Source organism: Lepisma saccharinum, chromosome 26, assembly GCF_977018435.1.
Source record: "Lepisma saccharinum chromosome 26, izLepSacc3.1, whole genome shotgun sequence".
Lineage (NCBI taxonomy): Eukaryota > Metazoa > Arthropoda > Insecta > Zygentoma > Lepismatidae > Lepisma > Lepisma saccharinum.
The window spans coordinates 53,340,792-53,363,547 of NC_139254.1; the positions used below are offsets into that span (position 1 = coordinate 53,340,792).

General features: G+C 43.9%; 1 protein-coding gene and 6 non-coding genes across 7 annotated transcripts in view; 2 read left to right on the forward strand and 5 right to left on the reverse strand.

Moving 5' to 3' along the window:
- The window catches only part of slf (C-type lectin domain-containing protein slf), a 159,544-nt gene that overhangs the window by 93,080 nt on the left and 43,708 nt on the right, over positions 1 to 22,756 (forward strand). The gene's annotated exons all lie outside the window — the stretch shown is intronic.
- Positions 1,083 to 1,155, reverse strand: TRNAV-UAC (transfer RNA valine (anticodon UAC)). The gene has a single exon. It is a non-coding gene; the product is annotated as a tRNA-Val (tRNA).
- On the reverse strand, positions 8,510 to 8,582 carry TRNAV-AAC (transfer RNA valine (anticodon AAC)). The gene has a single exon. It is a non-coding gene; the product is annotated as a tRNA-Val (tRNA).
- On the reverse strand, positions 10,130 to 10,202 carry TRNAV-UAC (transfer RNA valine (anticodon UAC)). The gene has a single exon. It is a non-coding gene; the product is annotated as a tRNA-Val (tRNA).
- TRNAV-AAC (transfer RNA valine (anticodon AAC)) lies at positions 10,686 to 10,758 on the reverse strand. Its single transcript has one exon. It is a non-coding gene; the product is annotated as a tRNA-Val (tRNA).
- On the reverse strand, positions 17,206 to 17,278 carry TRNAV-UAC (transfer RNA valine (anticodon UAC)). Its single transcript has one exon. It is a non-coding gene; the product is annotated as a tRNA-Val (tRNA).
- TRNAM-CAU (transfer RNA methionine (anticodon CAU)) lies at positions 22,166 to 22,238 on the forward strand. The gene has a single exon. It is a non-coding gene; the product is annotated as a tRNA-Met (tRNA).

Genomic DNA, 22,756 nt, shown 5'->3' on the forward strand with positions numbered 1-22,756 from the left:
CTATTACGGCTCTGGGGTTTCGACGTGCTGACCCCACGTCATCCTATTACCGGTTGAATAATTTCACACCTCTAGGTGGGATCGTAAGAGAGAGAGGCTGGTAGTAGGAAGATAGGCCAAGGCACTTAGCACGGGTCAATAATATGATTATGATATGCTAAGCGGAACTGGAACTGCAGTTTAAAATTTCGGCTCAAGCCACTGTGCAATACTTCTCAATAGCGTATCAAATCCTAAACCGCTCGAGAGAATAGGTTTTTCTCTTCTTATTTATCCACTTTACTTCTCGTCTTATCCTTTAGTTTACCGTGGCAATGGGAGGAATTATGGTAACGTCTTACAAAATAGCTATTTGTGTGCGACGATTCCCGATTTTTGCAAGGAAGAAACGAAAATTGTTTACAGATGACGTTGTTTAAAACAGCAGTTTCACTGTCCGTACTCTTGCTCCCCCTCCCCTTTCTCGTTCAAGGCTGACACCAAACCACTCGATGATATTTTTTGCCCCTGTTGTGTTCGGAACTTGGTGAGAAAGCTACTTTCCTTTTCTAAAAGAAAACCCTCAATTTGCAATGACGTATGGGTTTCTTCTTTTCCGTCACATAGTCTCGAATGGAACGGGATTGTAACACTACATTCCGACGGATGTCTGGCGATTGAAACACACGAAATGCTGTGCGAATGAAGTCCCTAATGTTGGAAGTCAGAAGAGCCTTCTCGCGAGCTGCTCGTCAGTTCCGTGGCAAACATGGCCAAAGCTAACTAACACTATTCGACTTGTGCGAACGAGGTGATGCGTTTGGTTTTTGAAGGATAGGAGTTCAACGAATAAATACAATTAAAACTATTGCATTCCAGGTTTATTAAGGTTTGCACGCCGAGATGTGCGAATAAGCATAAGCCGTTAATGTACCGACTGAAACTTGACACTTCCAGTTGTAACTTGGGGGCTGCCAATGCCACGAACTGAAGCGTTACATTTACCGTAAATTTGCGTGTGAAAGTAACAGCATTAACGTACTGTGCGATTCGTCTGATTTTCCTAATTCACGGACGCTTTCAAAAAGAGACAAATAAAACCATGTGCTCACCAGGGATCGAACCTGGGACCTCCCGCGTGTAAAGCGGATGTGATAACCACTACACCATGAGCACCGACTTAGTATTAACTTTCTCAGTGTAATCAGCAGTCTGTAGTGAAAACTGCGACCAGAGCTCCAGGCTGAAGCATTCGTTCCGCTCGTTCTAACTCCCCCTCCCCCCTCGCAATCCTCTGACAATTATTTCAACTCAAAGTCGGGCCGCATTTACAAAACGCGAAATCCTTGGCAAACTTTATTCGCAGAGCCTTTATATTTGGAAAGTGAAACTATAGACACTTGGTAACATTTTCTCCTAATTGAAGCTTTGCTTCGGTGCTCCGAAGGTTTGAAAAATACATTTTATCATGTTTTTATGCAACGAACCAAAACATATTCACTGTTACTCTTAAAGTTATTATTCTCCTCAGATAACAAGGAGTAAAATTCCATTAAATTTGAAAGATAACAGTCTTAAGGTTGTACGTGATTCGTCAGTTTTTGCTTCACATAGCATACTGACTTGTTGGATAATGGGGAGATTAGATAAATAAAAACCTGTGCTCACCACGGATCGAACCTGGGACCTTGTTAGGCGGATGTGATAACCACTACACCATGAGCACCTCTTGTGGTGTGATTTTCGCACATTAACAGTCAATAGGAGCCAGCGGATCCACAGGTGGAGCTAGCTATAAGGGCCATCGCTCCTCCCAACTGACACGTTTTTGGCGATATCATTATGCCTAATATTTTTGAAGAATCAAATGTTTTCGTCAAGTTTAGCAGGCTCAAGAATAGTTTTTCATGTCTGATTTGTACCCACTTATGATTATGACATGCCCTCCTCCGTAGGTGTTGATACTAACGACGCACGTTTACATGTACATGAGACCCTCTGAAGTATACTGTACCAGACTCTGCTACATGGCGTGGTCATTCATCTCTCCTGGACGCGGGACTTGCACACGGTTCCTTCGTGGCGAAATTGTCCTCCGAGGTCGATCGCGACGAAGAATAATTGCGACGATCTGGTGTACTTGCACCTCCTTAGTACTTCGGGCGTTCATCTCGTCACTAGCGTCGGGTGTACGTGGTCACGCGCCGGTTCGGAATCTCTCTGGTGGCGGGCTTCGATTCGGCGTCGTTCTGGAAGCGTCGTTCTGGAGTCGTCCTTCAATCTCTCCCTCTGGCTTCAATCGGCGTCGTTCTGGAGTCGTCCTTCAATCTCTCTCTCTGGTGGCGGGCTTCGATCGGCGTCGTTCTGAAAACGTCCTTCGGGCTTTGGGCAGTGTTTGGCTTTGGTGTCGTCTTTGGCGTTGGCTGACTGGCTTCGGCGTCGTTGCAGGCGTCAGGAGGAGCGACGGGCTCCCTTCTCTATCTTCTTTAGCCCTCCATCCTTATGTAGTCCACGCTTGGCAAAAACAAATCACCGCGTAATCTTCACCAAAATAAGGCGCACACTGGTAACTCTATCTGCAATTCGCTCACGATACGTAAGGAAACAAAGTCCACGGACACAAAACAATGATCACGCGAGAGTGTAGCGCGGAGATGCTCTCTCTGTGAAATCCGGGTAAAAACTGTCTCTGGGATGGTAGCACCGCGTATTTAAGAGAGATTCAAATTCGTCCGTTGAAACCCACGCTAAGGTGGCTTGGCTTCGCTTTCTCAGGGGATGGAAATGACCTCTGTCCATTGTCTTGAAAGGCGCGGTCGGCGACGCGTCCTGGATCCTTTCAGGCTTGGGCTCCAGCTGATGCCTCTGGTCATCCGTGAACATGGGTTCGAACGCCTGCTGCGACTCAAGCCCGGTAGCGGCGAAAATAATCTTTCCTTATCTCCGAGTTGGTGCAAATATGTCATGTCCTAAGCCGAAAAGACAGTTCCGCTGTCACTCAAGAAAAACCCGTCCCCAACTTCCGACGTCTGGCTCGGATACAAGTTTATTCACAAAAATAAAATCAAACCTCACACTTTCATGTTTGTGCATAAAATGACTCAATAAACAAAAAATAATTTATATCGAACTGCGTTTCACATGTCACTAGATACCGTGACATCTCGCCCTCCTTCCGATCAAAAAATTCTGTAGGCGAATAAAATTTTTCACTACCCAGTGGCACGAAATTTTGACTACAATTTTTTTAACACACTGTACAAGAAAAGTCAACCAGTTCGATAACACAAAACACATGATATAAATGATACCTCCAATTTACATAATAAATATACATTTTATACACTCTGGGTATGGCGCAATGTTATTTTATACTTCTAAAATGGCGCGATGTCGCTTAACCATGTTTCGCCATCCCATACCTCCCTTCGGCGCTGACGACCTGACGGACCCGGCTGTGGAGATGTGTTGCTGGGATTCGGCCCGTTCGCGTTTCGCGTCGGGCTCCTTTGAACCCTCGGCGGGCTGCGCCTTGTGTTCTCGTTGTCCGAACGCGGGCTCTCCGGTCTACTGTTGGGATGACGTTGATAATAACCATTGTTCACTCGACCGTTGTAAAAGTTGCTGCCGCCGCTGTTGCCATGGTGACCCGGCGACCTAGGAGTTTGACCACCTCGACGTCTCTGTCCCCGATACTGGCGTCTCTGTCGTGGCGAAGGCGGATCATCCCGAAACTGGCGAACTTCGGCTCCTGGAGCGCGTTGCTGCCCACCGTATCTTTGCTGGACCAGATGAACGCGTGGATGCTTATTTCCTCGGCTTCCTTCGTCCTCCGGTCGTCTCCTTTTGTTCCATCTGTCGTTTCGCGTCCTCTCGCGTTCCTCTTCGCACTGGTTTAGGTTCTCGAGCGTGAGCGACATGGCTTCTGCGTCGAAAACGCACGCCCCGTTGAGATGCCGTCTTATCTCTTGCGGGTAATGATAAATTAGGGCCGCAATTATCTCCGACGTGGTCATCTGTGGCTGGAGAGCTTGGAACTCATTGAACTTACGCCAGAAATATTGCGAAAAAGTAAGTCCCCCGTTCCTGTCGTACCTCTCGTTCCTCAGCTGGATGAGCATCCTTTCCACTTGCATAGGGCGCTGAAAGTGTGTCAGGAACGCTTCCCTAAACGCCGAGTATGAATGAAAGTGTCTTTCATTCCGATCCAGCCAGTTCTTTGCCCGATCTTGCATTAGGCCTTTCAGCACGAGTAATCGCTCCCCATCCGCAAGTCCTAACTCCCGGGCTGTTGCTTCGAATTCCTCGATGAAGGCAGACGGCAATATCCTGTCGGCCCCGGAGAACTTCTTGAAATGTTTCTTATATTCAGGCGGGAACAGAGCCCTCCTCGCTGTTGCTGGTTCAGATCGTATATCTTCCCGGCTTGAAGTTTGGGCTTCGAACGGTCGCGGCGATGGAAGATGTAGTCCAGGTTCCACTTCGCTTCCTCCGTTGACAAGCGTAGTCGGTCTTGCGTCACTCGCGCGCCTTGAAGACGAGGGGACCGCAGCTGGCTGCGATGACGTCATGGCTGCCGCCTCTCGCGATGATCCCGGAACGTCGGCTACGTTTAGTCGTTCCAGTTTGTCCTCTATTTCCTTTATTTTTTCGGAATTCCCTTCCGCTAGACTCGCTGCTCGCCGTACCTGTCGCTCGAGGGCATCGTTGCTCCGATTACAGGCTGACTCCAGCTGTGCACATTGTTGGCCGATGTGTTGCAAAGCTCCTTCCTGCTCACTTACGCTCTGCGCCAGTGTTGCCACCTTGGCTTCCTGTTCATTGAGGCGAACGTCGGTCCTGGCGATCCTGGATTCGATTCGAGCCTCGGATTCTTGGATCGTCTGAAGGAGCTGTTGCGTCACTTCTTCTCCGGAGGCGCGAACTGTCCCTTGGAGGCGTTCTTCCATCCCTCGTACGTCGGTCTGCATCCTAGTCTCCAACCCCTGGATGTTGGCTTGCATCTCGGTTTGCATTTCTTGCATGTTGGCTTGCATCTCGGTTTGCATTTCTTGCATGTTGGCTTGCATCTCGGTTTGCATTTCTTGCATGTTGGCTTGCAACCTCTCGGAGTCGGTACGCATCCCTTGGAGCATCTGGAGGATAAGCTGGAATTGGTTGGCACCACTGCCACTTCCTACGTCATCTTGTTCCTTGCTGTGGTCGCTGTCCGCACGTGACGATGTACCCCCTTGGGCACTTGGTATCTCCCTTTCCCTTTCCAACGGGCCCTTGCACTGGGGACAAGCCGGTCTGGCCCCCTCGCTGTCGATTTCGAAATCAGCAAATTCCTTTCCACAAGCCTCGCAAACCATCATGACGTCACTCTTGTTCAAACAGTCTATACGGCGATTTCTTAATCTCATGAAGGCCTTTCCTTAATTATCTGCTCAATCTTATGTCGCACTTTGGAACAGTTAAGCAAACTTACGCGAGCTCACACAAAATGTGAATTACAAATCGATACATAAAAAGAAAAAGGAGGTCCGTCGGGAATCCCTTATCCCGCAACTCAGCCTGATGCCATAAATTACGCCAAAAACCAAAAAAAGTACACAAAAAGTACATAAAAAATGCCCTATGCAGCTGCCCTTGCTGCTTTCGCCGAAAAAAATATCTGCCCTATTGTTACCAATTACGCCCAATAACGTGTCCTTACACGTGAACCTACGACAAATACATGAAAATAACCCTCGAAATACAAAACGAAAAATACACAAATATAACCAGGAACCTAACACAAGAATTTTATGCATGACGTATACAAAAGGCATGACAAAAGTTGCCGTCCCATGTTCGCGGCGCCAAATGTAACGAGTGCACTCACGGTCCCCGAAATGACGTGTCAATCATACCCCCGCACGGGGCCAAACGTCGTTATGTGTACGGGAAACCGGTCGTGACTCACGGTCCAGTTATCAAGTTCGGTACTGAGACGGTCGTTTATTGTCATACTATTGCGAGGCGGAGATTAATACCTTGAAATGTTACACTTTTGTTTACCTTTGATATGTAGATTCGAACATTCATAAAACCCTAATAGCACAATATCTGGTGCCTGAAAAACGTCAAATAACAACACTGACGAACGGTAAAAAGTGAATATATATTGTAACAACAAAAAAAATATTGCAATCAACAACTGTTTACAAAGCCTCCTCACTCTCACAACATTCACTCTATCTCTCTTTCACACACATGAGGTATTTTTACATGTGAAGTATGGATACAAATCATGGATCTCACTAACATATCATTCAGTTTTATCTTTAAACCTTTATGTGAATTTAGGGCATTTGTCTGCCAGCTCCTGTGCTCTTTTAAATTAACTTAAGTGCCAGCCCTCGGAAAGCGGTTAACTAAGACAATTGGCTCGGCGTGGTTAAATCTTTCGTTCGAATGAACGTGTTAATCGAGTCGTAAGCACGACATATACAAGTTGCTCGGACGGGGGTATTACACACAAGCCTCTCTCGTCCAATGAGAACAACTACTCAATTACATAGTGATGCAAAAACTTAATTGGCTCCAGCTGCCGGAATACACTAATCAATCGTCGGCGCGAGCAAAAATTACCTTAAAAACCACTATGCAACAAATAATACTATTTCACGCACACGACCTTGCAATAAAAACAACTACGCTTTCCACAATTAACAGGACTCATCAGTCAACTATCGACAAATTAAATGGCGCGACGGGGCGGTCGGTTACACAAAAAATGGAGCACACTTTGACAATTTACACTAAATATTAAAGAAATGAAATGGAGCTTCTAACGCTGAATGCAGACAATTAAATTAGCACATCTGAACATGAAATAACTCTTTTTTATAACAATACCAAAAATTATCAGACGCGGGAATTAGTTTCGGGGTTTCCTGAGTGACTTTGCTAATAAGTGAGACTTCGGCGTTAACCGTACGGTGTTGATACTAACGACGCACGTTTACATGTACATGAGACCCTCTGAAGTATACTGTACCAGACTCTGCTACATGGCGTGGTCATTCATCTCTCCTGGACGCGGGACTTGCACACGGTTCCTTCGTGGCGAAATTGTCCTCCGAGGTCGATCGCGACGAAGAATAATTGCGACGATCTGGTGTACTTGCACCTCCTTAGTACTTCGGGCGTTCATCTCGTCACTAGCGTCGGGTGTACGTGGTCACGCGCCGGTTCGGAATCTCTCTGGTGGCGGGCTTCGATTCGGCGTCGTTCTGGAAGCGTCGTTCTGGAGTCGTCCTTCAATCTCTCCCTCTGGCTTCAATCGGCGTCGTTCTGGAGTCGTCCTTCAATCTCTCTCTCTGGTGGCGGGCTTCGATCGGCGTCGTTCTGAAAACGTCCTTCGGGCTTTGGGCAGTGTTTGGCTTTGGTGTCGTCTTTGGCGTTGGCTGACTGGCTTCGGCGTCGTTGCAGGCGTCAGGAGGAGCGACGGGCTCCCTTCTCTATCTTCTTTAGCCCTCCATCCTTATGTAGTCCACGCTTGGCAAAAACAAATCACCGCGTAATCTTCACCAAAATAAGGCGCACACTGGTAACTCTATCTGCAATTCGCTCACGATACGTAAGGAAACAAAGTCCACGGACACAAAACAATGATCACGCGAGAGTGTAGCGCGGAGATGCTCTCTCTGTGAAATCCGGGTAAAAACTGTCTCTGGGATGGTAGCACCGCGTATTTAAGAGAGATTCAAATTCGTCCGTTGAAACCCACGCTAAGGTGGCTTGGCTTCGCTTTCTCAGGGGATGGAAATGACCTCTGTCCATTGTCTTGAAAGGCGCGGTCGGCGACGCGTCCTGGATCCTTTCAGGCTTGGGCTCCAGCTGATGCCTCTGGTCATCCGTGAACATGGGTTCGAACGCCTGCTGCGACTCAAGCCCGGTAGCGGCGAAAATAATCTTTCCTTATCTCCGAGTTGGTGCAAATATGTCATGTCCTAAGCCGAAAAGACAGTTCCGCTGTCACTCAAGAAAAACCCGTCCCCAACTTCCGACGTCTGGCTCGGATACAAGTTTATTCACAAAAATAAAATCAAACCTCACACTTTCATGTTTGTGCATAAAATGACTCAATAAACAAAAAATAATTTATATCGAACTGCGTTTCACATGTCACTAGATACCGTGACATTATTTCATCTCAAAGTCGGGCCGCATTTACAAAACGCGAAATCCTTGGCAAACTTTATTCGCAGAGCCTTTATATTTGGAAAGTGAAACTATAGACACTTGGTAACATTTTCTCCTAATTGAAGCTTTGCTTCGGTGTTCCGAAGGTTTGAAAAATTTATTTTATCATGTTTTAATGCAACGAACCAAAACATATTCACTGTTACTCTTAAAGTTATTATTCTCCTCAGATAACAAGGAGTAAAATTCCATTAAATTTGAAAGATAACAGTCTTAAGGTTGTACGTGATTCGTCAGTTTTTGCTTCACATAGCATACTGACTTGTTGGATAATGGGAAGATTAGATAAATAAAAACCTGTGCTCACCAGGGATCGAACCTAGGACCTTCCGCGTGTTAGGCGGATGTGATAACCACTACACCATGAGCACCTCTTCTGGTATGATTTTCGCACATTAACAGTCAATAGGAGCCAGCGGATCCACAGGTGGAGCTAGCTATAAGGGCCATCGCTCCTCCCAACTGACACGTTTTTGGCGATATCATTATGCCTAATATTTTTGAAGAATCAAATGTTTTCGTCAAGTTTAGCAGGCTCAAGAATACTTTTTCATGTCTGATTTGTACCCACTTATGATTATGACATGCCCTCCTCCGTGGCCGTGCGCTGTTCTTTGGACTCCGATTGCGGCACGGCATGCGTTCGAGTCCGCCTGGATTCAGTCTCTGGGATTCGGCGTGTGTATTTGACCGGCGGTTACCCACCATCGTAAGGAAATTCGTGAGCTACGAGTGAGTATCGTAACCCGGTCATCAAAGTCTCCTACTACGGCTCTGGGGTTTCGACGTGCTGACCCCACGTCATCCTATTACCGGTTGAATAGGTGCCAAGGCACTTAGCACGGGTCAATAATATGATTATGATATGCTAAGCGGAACTGGAACTGCAGTTTAAAATTTCGGCTCAAGCCACTGTGCAATACTTTTCAATAGGGTATCAAATCCTAAACCGCTCGAGAGAATAGGTTTTTCTCTTCTTATTTATCCACTTTACTTCTCGTCTTATCCTTTAGTTTACCGTGGCAATGGGAGGAATTATGGTAAAGTCTTACAAAATAGCTATTTGTGTGCGACGATTCCCTATTTTTGCAAGGAAGAAACGAAAATCTCTAGAACACGTTAAGTGAGCTTGGTCTCTTCTTACGAAACTACATATTATTTAAAGAAAACAACAGTTCGAGAGCAGGTTTGAATTGTTTCTTGTTGAGGTAAGGTACTGTATGGCATAAAATTGTTTACAGATGACGTTGTTTAAAACAGCAGTTTCACTGTCCGTACTCTTGCTCCCCCTCCCCTTTCTCGTTCAAGGCTGACACCAAACCACTCGATGATATTTTTTGCCCCTGTTGTGTTCGGAACTTGGTGAGAAAGCTACTTTCCTTTTCTAAAAGAAAACCCTCAATTTGCAATGACGTATGGGTTTCTTCTTTTCCGTCACATAGTCTCGAATGGAACGGGATTGTAACACTACATTCCGACGGATGTCTGGCGATTGAAACACACGAAATGCTGTGCGAATGAAGTCCCTAATGTTGGAAGTCAGAAGAGCCTTCTCGCGAGCTGCTCGTCAGTTCCGTGGCAAACATGGCCAAAGCTAACTAACACTTTTCGACTTGTGCGAACGAGGTGATGCGTTTGGTTTTTGAAGGATAGGAGTTCAAAGAATAAATACAATTAAAACTATTGCATTCCAGGTTTATTAAGGTTTGCATGCCGAAATGTGCGAATAAGCATAAGCCGTTAATGTACCGACTGAAACTTGACACTTCCAGTTGTAACTTGGGGGCTGCCAATGCCACGAGCTGAAGCGTTACATTTACCGTAAATTTGAGTGTGAAAGTAACAGCATTGACGTACTGTGCGATTCGTCTGATTTTCCTAATTCACGGACGCTTTCAAAAAGAGACAAATAAAACCATGTGCTCACCAGGGATCGAACCTGGGACCTTCCGCGTGTAAAGCGGATGTGATAACCACTACACCATGAGCACCGATTTAGTATTAACTTTCTCAGTGTAATCAGCAGTCTGTAGTGAAAGCTGCGACCAGAGCTCCAGGCTGAAGCATTCGTTCCGCTCGTTCTAACTCCCCCTCCCCCCTCGCCATCCTCTGACAATTATTTCATCTCAAAGTCGGGCCGCATTTACAAAACGCGAAATCCTTGGCAAACTTTATTCGCAGAGCCTTTATATTTGGAAAGTGAAACTATAGACACTTGGTAACATTTTCTCCTAATTGAAGCTTTGCTTCGGTGCTCCGAAGGTTTGAAAAATACATTTTATCATGTTTTTATGCAACGAACCAAAACATATTCACTGTTACTCTTAAAGTTATTATTCTCCTCAGATAACAAGGAGTATAATTCCCTTAAATTTGAAAGATAACAGTCTTAAGGTTGTACGTGATTCGTCAGTTTTTGCTTCACATAGCATACTGACTTGTTGGATAATGGGGAGATTAGATAAATAAAAACCTGTGCTCACCAGGGATCGAACCTGGGACCTTCCGCGTGTTAGGCGGATGTGATAACCACTACACCATGAGCACCTCTTCTGGTGTGATTTTCGCACATTAACAGTGTAACGGTATATTTTGTGCTTTTAAGCTGATTCTCAGCAACATACACAATATACACAACCATACATTTTTGAATCCTTGTCCCGAGGTTCAAAACTTGCAGTACCTGAAGTTCTGTGGATGCTAGTTTAGGCAATAGACACGTACCTCTTCAAATTACAACTTAACGCCCATTTCCTTTTAGATATATATAGGTTTATTCATATTATAGTTACAGAAGTTAATTCTTGGCCGTTATTCGCAAAATTACATTCCGGTGTACCCTGTCCCCCTTCCCGAAGAGAGTGTGTAGACTCGCGTAGCCACTGGCTCCACGAGTAGAAAAAAAATATAACCTTCAGTACCAAAAAAGGTGGCTGAAGGTATGTGTGTTGTGTACCCGGTTTCCCACATGAAATGAACTATTGGAATAATGTGAAGAGAGCAAGTGTGTGTATTAAAAGAAAGAAAGTTAACGTCCCCGCCGTCGGTTCACATAGTAAGGAAAGAAAGCTCGCCCAGCCGCTCCCCTTAGAGAAAAAGATACCTCTTACATTGCTGTACTCCGCCAAATATCTGAGGCCGACTGCTCCCCTGCCCTTCCTATCTATAGGCCCCGCTAATGACCTAAACCGTTACTGGAAACTTACCGCTCCCCCAACGGCCAAGAACCCAAACGTACAGGAATACATACACATAAACAATTTATAACATAAAAAGGATCCAGTAATGATCGCATCATTACATAGTCCCCCCTTCCTGAAGAGAGAAAAATCAAAGTTCTGTAACTCAGAAAAATAATAATAATATACACAAAGCACTTGTCCGCAGTTTCTGTTCACTACAAACACACTTTCAATAGAAGATCACACGACACTGACAGTCAATGTTCACTCTAATTTTGTCCATAAGTGTACTTCGAGATCCGCGTTCTTCCCTCAGAACTGGAGCTGGTTAACCCACGTCGATTCTTACCCACTCAGCATCTCTTCCATCCTTCCTCCTGGACCAATGAGAGACAGTCTCCTGGAAATCCATCCAAGTCACCAAGGCTGCTGGTTCAACTACCGGCAACGCCACTGCTCTGCGCTCCTGCCCAGATTGGAAGTCACCGCTTCGACCGGTTTCCACATGAATGGATCGAACTGGCTCTACATCTGAAGATGTCACTGCTATGCTCAGCGCTAGAACTGCGTTCACTCGCCACCGAACTGCGACTTCTCGACGAAATTACACGGTAAAAGAATACGCACTAACTTTGCGTTACTTTCGCGATGAAATTGACTGCGGAACGACACTTTTGTATGAGTACTGTATGAGTTATGAGGTATGTGATAGAGAAAATAAGTGAAAGATAGAATAAAGAAAAGATAGATAAGTCCCTATGTACAATATTTACAAAAAATCCCCATTTGAAATTAGACTAGAATCTGTTTCTCAGCTTGTAACGCATCCGGGATATATCTTCGTCTTGCTCCTCCTGCAGAAGTTACGTGCGCTCTCTCTGCTGAATTGGATTCGGCTACTTTCCTTGCAAAGTCAAGGTGGCGAAGAATAAGGCTTCAACTGGTCACCGTTGGCTCTCAATATTCTTCCGTCCCCGCTGTGTTTCATTTTGAAAGTATTTGCCGAAGTTTGCTCCACAATTGCGTGTGTTCCAGAGGACTTCCCCGAGAATTTACTGGTTACTCTGCGGGCCTTACCAGAGATAGGATGTTCCTTAAGCCAAGCTTTATCCCCCATCTGAAACGTGCATTTGCGGCGTTTCCTATCACAAGCTTTCTTCTTGGCTTCTTCCATCCTGAATTTCGTTTCCTCCTTACTTGACATGAAATCTTGCTTATTCCTGTCATCTTTTAATACGCAGCATGGCTGGCACAACTTACAATACTGGATAACGTCTTTAGTTAGGCCTATCCAAGTGTATTGTTCCCTAACCTTCGCTAACGTTTTCAATCTCCCAGGATGACAAGCGAATGCATTATCATGCAACGACACGAGAATTTGCGAACGTAGAGAAGTAGGTGCCCATATTTTCCCTTTTCCCTTCTCTTTGTACTTTTCCGTAGGCAAATTTCTACTAAGAATTCCCTCGTTGTCGAAATACGAAGATTTGGCCTGGGTCTTCACCTTTTCCTTGTACTTCTTCGTTCCTTCCACCTCCTCATTCCTTGTAACCCTCGCTACGTCAGCAAGAAACTTGTCTTTCATTTGCTCGGAAATGAGGGAGGCTGTGTCCAGAAGCCTACGTGGCTCCTCAGAATTGTATTCTTCATTTCCCTCAGTGGCAGAGAATGACAACAATGAAGAATCTTCCATTTCTTTACTTTCAGAGAGACGAACCATGGGCAGTTTTGTGTTCCGAAGCAAATTTTCCCTCTGTTTCTTCCTCATTTGCTTCGCACTTTCTGCAGTACACAAACCGCTGAAATCTGCAACTGATTTCTGCACAGTGTCAGTCGAACATTCGACACGGTCAATCATGTCCTCAGTTTCGGGGTGTGGTTTGCAATTTCCCATCGTCGCGGTTGCTTCAGTAACAGTTTCATTTCTTTCCATCGTCGCAGTCATCGTCGCGGTTAGCCCAGCTTCAGCTTCCACAGTCGACGTTCTCCCCTGCTGCGAGAACGGAAGCCTCTTTCCCACTTCCCTCTTCTCCGCAGAAAATAAATGAATGACGTTACTGTTCTCAAAACTGTAGCCTCCCTGCTTCAAATGTAGCGATATGCCGGCCTTCCTTATGAACCCACGACCTGCGATAAATCCCGTGAAACAATTGCGCAGAACGACGAATTTATGCTTAAATTTCATCCCATTCAAATGTACAGTAAGATACATTTCCCCACATGATTGTACAGAGCCTACTGCCAAAGAAATATTAATACATTTATTGTTAATCTTATTTCCTTGTTTTTTCAGTTCTCTTGCGATCTCAACAGACGCACCGGAATCCAAATATAGCGAGAAGTCCTTTCCCTCAACCTTACAGGTGACTAACGGTTTTTTGTCGCCAGAAGTGAAATTTCTGCAGTTGCGTATTTCCCTATTCCTCCCTCTGTTTTGCTTTCCTTCTACGTGTGCAAGAACCGGAGTTATCTGTTCTGGTCTAACGGTATCTTCAGAGACGGCACAGGTGGCGCCCTTCTGCTGACCATCATACCCTCTTCTCCTCGCCGGTTCTTCTGCTCTCGACGGGGTTCCAATATTCCCGGAAAGGCTCAAGCGGTTGAAAAGACCCGGATTTATGGCACTCATTGATACTTCTGTTCCCACGCGGCCGAAAGTGTTCATTGTCCTCGTGGCTGCTAATTGCCTTGTGCCACTCGCTGAAGTCGGCATGGCAGACAGATGCGGCGAACTGTTGTCCCTCAGTTCTGGACAATAGTACAGGGCTTCTGAATACAATCTCTTTTGAATGTCCATAGCGCGGATCTCCAGATCTTTCAAGGTTGCAAAGGTTCTATCGTACAGATGCGTTCTGAATTTAGGGTGGGAAAATTTCAAAACATGCTGGATAATCTCGTCTTCTGTCCCCCGTTTCTCCCTCATTGCGAAAAGCTTCCTGGTGTGTCGAATAAATGCAAGAAGAGACTGGTCTGGTGACTGGTAATTGTTCTGAATGATCCTTGCTATTTCCGAATCATAATCGACACTAAAGTATTCTTCCAAGAACGCCTTCTCAAATTCCCTAAAAGTGCCAAACGGTCTCGAAAATCTGAACCAATCTGCAGCGATATCCTTCAACGAAAGCGGCAAGATTCTATCTAAGAGAAAAGTATCCCCAATTTCCATGATTTCCTGATAATTGCGTAATTCGTACAAATAATCGTGTGGACTTACATCGCCGACGTTTCCCTTAAAGATCGGAATGTTAATGTTGCTTTTTTCCAAGATTTTGCTCATTTTTTCCTCGCCGGTCCTTATCGAAGTTCCTTGTGTAACATTTAGAGAAAGTCTCTGAAGTTCCCCCACAATATCTTCCTCAGGCCTTCCTTCCAAGTTCGCATTACCTAGCAACTTGCTAATGAGCTCTCTGTCTATTTGAATTGCCATTTTGTCTTCTATGATTTTCTTTCCACTTCGCAATAACATATGCCTTCAGTACTTCTCACAAAAAAATATCCCGACTCTGAGCCCCCAGTATGTAACGGTATATTTTGTGCTTTTAAGCTGATTCTCAGCAACATACACAATATACACAACCATACATTTTTGAATCCTTGTCCCGAGGTTCAAAACTTGCAGTACCTGAAGTTCTGTGGATGCTAGTTTAGGCAATAGACACGTACCTCTTCAAATTACAACTTAACGCCCATTTCCTTTTAGATATATATAGGTTTATTCATATTATAGTTACAGAAGTTAATTCTTGGCCGTTATTCGCAAAATTTCATACCGGTGTACCCTGTCCCCCTTCCCGAAGAGAGTGTGTAGACTCGCGTAGCCACTGGCTCCACGAGTAGAAAAAAAATATAACCTTCAGTACCAAAAAAGGTGGCTGAAGGTATGTGTGTTGTGTACCCGGTTTCCCACATGAAATGAACTATTGGAATAATGTGAAGAGAGCAAGTGTGTGTATTAAAAGAAAGAAAGTTAACGTCCCCGCCGTCGGTTCACATAGTAAGGAAAGAAAGCTCGCCCAGCCGCTCCCCTTAGAGAAAAAGATACCTCTTACATTGCTGTACTCCGCCAAATATCTGAGGCCGACTGCTCCCCTGCCCTTCCTATTTATAGGCCCCGCTAATGACCTAAACCGTTACTGGAAACTTACCGCTCCAACCAACGGCCAAGAACCCAAACGTACAGGAATACATAGACATAAACAATTTATAACATAAAAAGGATCCAGTAATGATCGCATCATTACAACAATCAATAGGAGCCAGCGGATCCACAGGTGGTGCTAGCTATAAGGGCCATCGCTCCTCCCAACTGACACGTTTTTGGCGATATCATTATGCCTAATATTTTTGAAGACTCAAATGTTTTCGTCAAGTTTAGCAGGCTCAAGAATAGTTTTTCATGTCTGATTTGTACCCACTTATGATTATGATATGCCCTCCTCCGTGGCCGTGCGCTGTTCTTTGGACTCCGATTGCGGCACGGCATGCGTTCGAGTCCGCCTGGGTTCAATCTCTGGGATTCGGCGTGGGTATTTGACCGGCGGCTACCCACCATCGTAAGGAAATTGGTGAGCTACGAGTGAGTATCGTAACCCGGTCATAAAAGTCTCCTATTACGGCTCTGGGGTTTCGACGTGCTGACCCCACGTCATCCTATTACCGGTTGAATAATTTCACACCTCTAGGTGGGATCGTAAGAGAGAGGCTGGTAGTCGGGAGATAGGCCAAGGCACTTAGCACGGGTCAATAATATGATTATGATATGCTAAGCGGAACTGGAACTGCAGTTTAAAATTTCGGCTCAAGCCACTGTGCAATACTTCTCAATAGGGTATCAAATCCTAAACCGCTCGAGAGAATAGGTTTTTCTCTTCTTATTTATCCACTTTACTTCTCGTCTTATCCTTTAGTTTACCGTGGCAATGGGAGGAATTATGGTAACGTCTTACAAAATAGCTATTTGTGTGCGACGATTCCCTATTTTTGCAAGGAAGAAACGAAAATCTCTAGAACACGTTAAGTGAGCTTGGTCTCTTCTTACGAAACTACATGTTATTTAAAGAAAACAACAGTTCGAGAGCAGGTTTGAATTGTTTCTTGTTGAGGTAAGGTACTGTATGGCATAAAATTGTTTACAGATGACGTTGTTTAAAACAGCAGTTTCACTGTCCGTACTCTTGCTCCCCCTCCCCTTTCTCGTTCAAGGCTGACACCAAACCACTCGATGATATTTTTTGCCCCTGTTGTGTTCGGAACTTGGTGAGAAAGCTACTTTCCTTTTCTAAAAGAAAACCCTCAATTTGCAATGACGTATGGGTTTCTTCTTTTCCGTCACATAGTCTCGAATGGAACGGGATTGTAACACTACATTCCGACGGATGTCTGGCGATTGAAACACACGAAATGCTGTGCGAATGAAGTCCCTAATGTTGGAAGTCAGAAGAGCCTTCTCGCGAGCTGCTCGTCAGTTCCGTAGCAAACATGGCCAAAGCTAACTAACACTCTTCGACTTGTGCGAACGAGGTGATGCGTTTGGTTTTTGAAGGATAGGAGTTCAACGAATAAATACAATTAAAACTATTGCATTCCAGGTTTATTAAGGTTTGCACGCCGAGATGTGCGAATAAGCATAAGCCGTTAATGTACCGACTGAAACTTGACACTTCCAGTTGTAACTTGGGGGCTGCCAATGCCACGAACTGAAGCGTTACATTTACCGTAAATTTGAGTGTGAAAGTAACAGCATTAACGTACTGTGCGATTCGTCTGATTTTCCTAATTCACGGACGCTTTCAAAAAGAGACAAATAAAACCATGTGCTCACCAGGGATCGAACCTGGGACCTTCCGCGTGTAAAGCGGATGTGATAACCACTACACCATGAGCACCGACTTACTATTAACTTTCTCAGTGTAATCAGCAGTCTGTAGTGAAAGCTGCGACCAGAGCTCCAGGCTGAAGCATTCGTTCCGCTCGTTCTAACATCCCCTCCCCCCTCGCCATCCTCTGACAATTATTTCATCTCAAAGTCGGGCCGCATTTACAAAACGCGAAATCCTTGGCAAACTTTATTCGCAGAGCCTTTATATTTGGAAAGTGAAACTATAGACACTTGGTAACATTTTCTCCTAATTGAAGCTTTGCTTCGGTGCTCCGAAGGTTTGAAAAATACATTTTATCATGTTTTTATGCAACGAACCAAAACATATTCACTGTTACTCTTAAAGTTATTATTCTCCTCAGATAACAAGGAGTAAAATTCCATTAAATTTGAAAGATAACAGTCTTAAGGTTGTACGTACGTGATTCGTCAGTTTTTGCTTCACATAGCATACTGACTTGTTGGATAATGGGGAGATTAGATAAATAAAAACCTGTGCTCACCAGGGATCGAACCTGGGACCTTGTTAGGCGGATGTGATAACCACTACACCATGAGCACCTCTTCTGGTGGGATTTTCGCATATTAACAGTCAATAGGAGGCAGCGGATCCACAGGTGGAGCTAGCTATAAGGGCCATCGCTCCTCCCAACTGACAGGTTTTTGGCGATATCATTATGCCTAATATTTTTGAAGACTCAAATGTTTTCGTCAAGTTTAGCAGGCTCAAGAATAGTTTTTCATGTCTGATTTGTACCCACTTATGATTATGACATGCCCTCCTCCGTGGCCGTGCGCTGTTCTTTGGACTCCGATTGCGGCACGGCATGCGTTCGAGTCCGCCTGGGTTCAGTCTCTGGGATTCGGCGTGTGTATTTGACCGGCGGCTACCCACCATCGTAAGGAAATTGGTGAGCTACGAGTGAGTATCGTAACCCGGTCATGAAAGTCTCCTATTACGGCTCTGGGGTTTCGACGTGCTGACCCCACGTCATCCTATTACCGGTTGAATAACTTCACACCTCTAGGTGGGATCGTAAGAGGGAGGCTGGTAGTCGGGAGATTGGCCAAGTCACTTACAGGGCTGTAAGTGAGGCACTTACAGGGCTGAGATTTTTTTCCACCTGTTGAAGCGGCTCCAGTACCCACACAGCGTCGTATAAAGTGGGTATCTGGAGGAAACTCTGGGGGGTAAAGGATGCCAGGGGCGTGGTGCTGATCACATTTCCCACACCTTCGGCCATGATCAAGAAAAATTTGGACTCTAACTTCACACCCCCTATACGCCTTCATGGCTTCGGGCAAGGCACAGTAGAGCACTTTATTTTGTAATAAATATAAATATACGAAGACATGTATTATGCACCAGTAACATAAGTAAAAGACATGTTAGTCTTCACAAAATATTTTGTTACAATTAATGATCGATTTGTGTAATTTGTTTGAAAGAAAATTTTCAGCAGAAAGTAACTGTAAAAGTAATTTACAGTTACTTTTGAGGTACATGTAACTGTAACTGAGTTACTTTTTAAAATGAGTAAGTGTAACTAGTTACCATTTTAAAAGTAACTTTCCGAACACTGACGTTTACTTACTTATACAGTTATGTGTTTACGTGTCCATGCGCTAAACATGCTGCACGAGGATTTCAAGCGTATGAAACAGAAGAACCAGGCAAACATCCTACGTGGCTGCTTCATCGTCCTTGAATGCCGTGCTAATAAGTTGTTTACTGTTATTTCGATATTGCACAAGTCATAGACCTGTGTGCAAGGGTAAAGTACAGTTCTTCATTCATGAATACAACTTCTTTTGTTAGCTTGAAGCGTACCACCAAAGAATTGTGAAAACCTTTGAGTTCATTAATTTTCAAAACTTTGTAATGCTTTTATACGTTATGTTTGTATTGGTGTTTACGCGACCTTCACGTTCTGAATGGCATGTATGTTCTTTTAGCAGGAAAGCTGTTGTAAAAAGAATTAAATTTATGCTGATATTTTGAGCAGAAAGGTGTTGGGGTAAGTTCAGAAATCGTTGATAAGAGCTTTTGCGTGAAATAATATGTCTGTGATGATCAATTTTAAAATATTAAATATCACGAGTTATGAAATGGTATTACCTAGGGACTACTTTCGATATGTAATTGGGTAGTCACATTATTGACACTCTATAATGAATAAGGGGCTGTTTAAGGGCAAGCTACTGCCCTGGGCGTGACCCTTGGAGGAGTCAAACCGGTGCGTCGCCCATGAGAAGCGCCAAAACCTTATTTATGATTAAATAAGCGTGGTGGGTATTTGCTTTAAAAATAGTTGATTTTGATATTTAGTGCTGTTCCCCTGTAACCTTTGGCTAATCGCGATAAGTTCTATATAATGAAATTGATGAAGGGACACTCACAACACCCGTACCGGGGTTCGAACCCGGGACCTCTGGCGCCGTAGCGGCCGATTTAAAAACAGTTGGATTTATGTAGAAAACAATTACTGAAGTTACTGCTCCATGACATAATTACAAAATGACATAGCAATTTAAGCTAAGATATTACTGTTATTTTGATGTAATTATGTAAGTATGAAATGAACACATACCTACAACAAACGTGTTGTTTTAACAGTAACACTAGTATTACTTAAAGTATTTGAAAGATAAGGCTATATTTTTCGTAATTAAAACCGTAAGTGTATAACATGGTCATGTTTTTTATTGGAGGAAGGTGAAAAGTTTCGTCGCCTTGTAATCAAGGGGTCTCGTGTTCGATACCCAGTGGAGGCACGTAGTGGTTCGGATTCCACTTTAAATTGTAGGTCCAGTCCCAATTAGCCTTACTGTACATAAAGTGGACTTAAAACACCAACTCAAGTTGGAAAGTTAGTGGACCAGGATACAAAGTTGGGGGAAGGGTTGCCAAGTGGAAAGTAGGGAGGCATCAAGGATTTACCTCACCCAGGGGAAAATTTTGTCTTGAGCCGCTTCTGTAATGAATGCTATGAAACTAATAATAACCACCCCAATTGAGACAATATGTGTATCTTATGTCCCTCTCTGTTTTGAGACATATTCGATTTAGCAATTTTAGAACCGAAAGGCTCTAACTGATTAGTGCTACTCTGTCTTAATTCAAATATGTGCTAGTTCTAAAGTAATCAGAATGCATTTATGAAACGCATGCGTGTTCATATGTCATAAACAAATCACTTCTGACTTACGTATGTAGCCTATTTATTTTGTCAAGTTATCAAGTAGCCCATGCATATTTAAATATACATATTTAATAGGTCTGTCTTTTATAATTTGGGAAGCGGGTAATGATACACTATAAGTATAACGGTTCACAGCAGAATCAATGTATCAATGTGTATGTAGAATTGATGCATCAGTTTATATGTTGTGAATTGAATATATTTCTAGCAAATAATTGGTTAGAATATACAATACTAACTATTTAATGTAATATTCAATTACCATATTTAATTGCTGGCTACAAGTTGTCCCCGTTTCCGATCTGTGATTAGATGCCTGTGCCTCAAGTGAATGGATTGACGCATGCGCATATAGTTTGTCGCAAGCTGTTCAACGGGAGACAAAATTCCACGGGCCTTCGTTGTTTTGTCGCAAACCGTCGCAACGTGACTCGAGTCAAATGTGTGCGGATTTCCATAAGGGTCTATGGTAAAACCTTCCCTGATACGGTTTGCGAGAAGATTGACTCGTCGCGTCGTGTCGTGTCGGATCAGTTGTGCGGTTGGCCTTAGTGATACATTACCCTGGTCGCCGGGGTTGATATCAACAAGAAAGCAAAAACAAATTGTAATGAAAAGGAGGATCAAGGGAGGTGGTGCCTTTTGGTTTGCTTCCGTCTCCCAGATGTTTATAAGCCTTCATCAGAAAGAGTTGTGTAAGTGTACTATATATTTACGTAAGAAGCAATGAGCAGATGCGCAGTTTCTCTTATTCCAGTTAAGCAAAGCTTGTGTTTTTATCTAGGCCAAACAGAAACACAAGACTAAACAAACAAGATAAATCTATCTCACAATTGATGAACGTTGTTTCTTTCTGCTTCTTTGATGACACACCAACCAAGTGGGCGGCTGTCGGGCGCTTCAAACGTAGTGTTTGGTTCAATGAACGTTCGAGGGCCACGCATAACTTGGAGTAGTTACAGACAGTAGTTTCTCCCGTGTAGGCTTCCTTAAAGAAACGCATATCCTTGCTGGTAGGAGATCCTTGCTTATGATGAACATGCTCTGTTGAAGAGATGACACAATAATTTTTATCCAGCCAAATTGGCGAACAAGTCCGCCTGGGTTCAGTCTCTGGGTTCTCGGCCTATGCATAGGACCCGTGGCAACCCACTATCGTGAGAAAATTTGGGAGCTACGAGTAAGTAGCGTAATCCGGTCATAGAAATCTCCTATAACGCCTGGGGGTTCCACGTGCTGACTCCACGTCACCCCATTACCGGTTGAAGATCACCACACCTCTAGGCAGAATTGTGCGAGGGAGACTGGCAGTCGGGGGATAGGCCAAGGCCCTTCGAGGGCTGTAGAGCCACGGGTTCTTAGTGTTATTATTACTTGATCATTATTTAAGTACAGAAGTAATTAAATAGCATACAAGCATAACAAAAAGTATACAACAGTGTAAGCTTCCCTGTGAATGGAGGCATTTTCTCTGTTGGAGGCAAATCAATAACTGCCAATATTGGTTGGGGTCCCACTTTAAACTGTATATCTGTAGTACCGATTAGCCTTTTTGTGTATAATAAGGTGGACTTCTGTAAAATATTATCGGTAATGTCAGAATTTTGCAAAGTGCAGAAACGAGATAAACTAACGTAAGATTGATCGTCAATTCTCACAAAACAAATAACATGCGAAGTGCCGGTACAGATGCCTCGGTAGCGCAGTAGGCAGCGCGTGAGTCTCATAATCTCAAGGTCGTGAGTTCGATGCTCACCTGGGGCACAACTTTTTGTACACACTGGCTTCATTCAATTACCTATGCCCTTAATCTATAGCCAATATGCTAGTAACATTAAAAATTTACTAATTGTATTTCCGTGTAATTTTATTGACCTCGAAATAAATGTCTGATAAGAATTTATAAAATTTTTAATAATTCTTAGAGCAACCTTTTCTTTGTTCTTATTGGGAGTTTTGGGCACTGCAATATACGAAAATAAGGTGTAGATGGTGGAAAAAACACGTTCCGAAAATTTCTACACATTTCTGATATGAATAGACTATTTGCTTCCTCTTGTATCCGTAAATACTTAACCCGTTGTTCCCACATGAAAATGATATTCTGCCAATAAACATACATAAAAATTTGTGTAGACATTAGAATAATCAGAATTTGGCACTATTTATCATTCAAAACATACAAGGAGAAGGACAAGTATACATCTGTATATTCACTAGGAATGAAAAGCCAGGGGGAAAAACGATGAATGTCGATTTTTCGCCAATTTTGAGATCGCAAC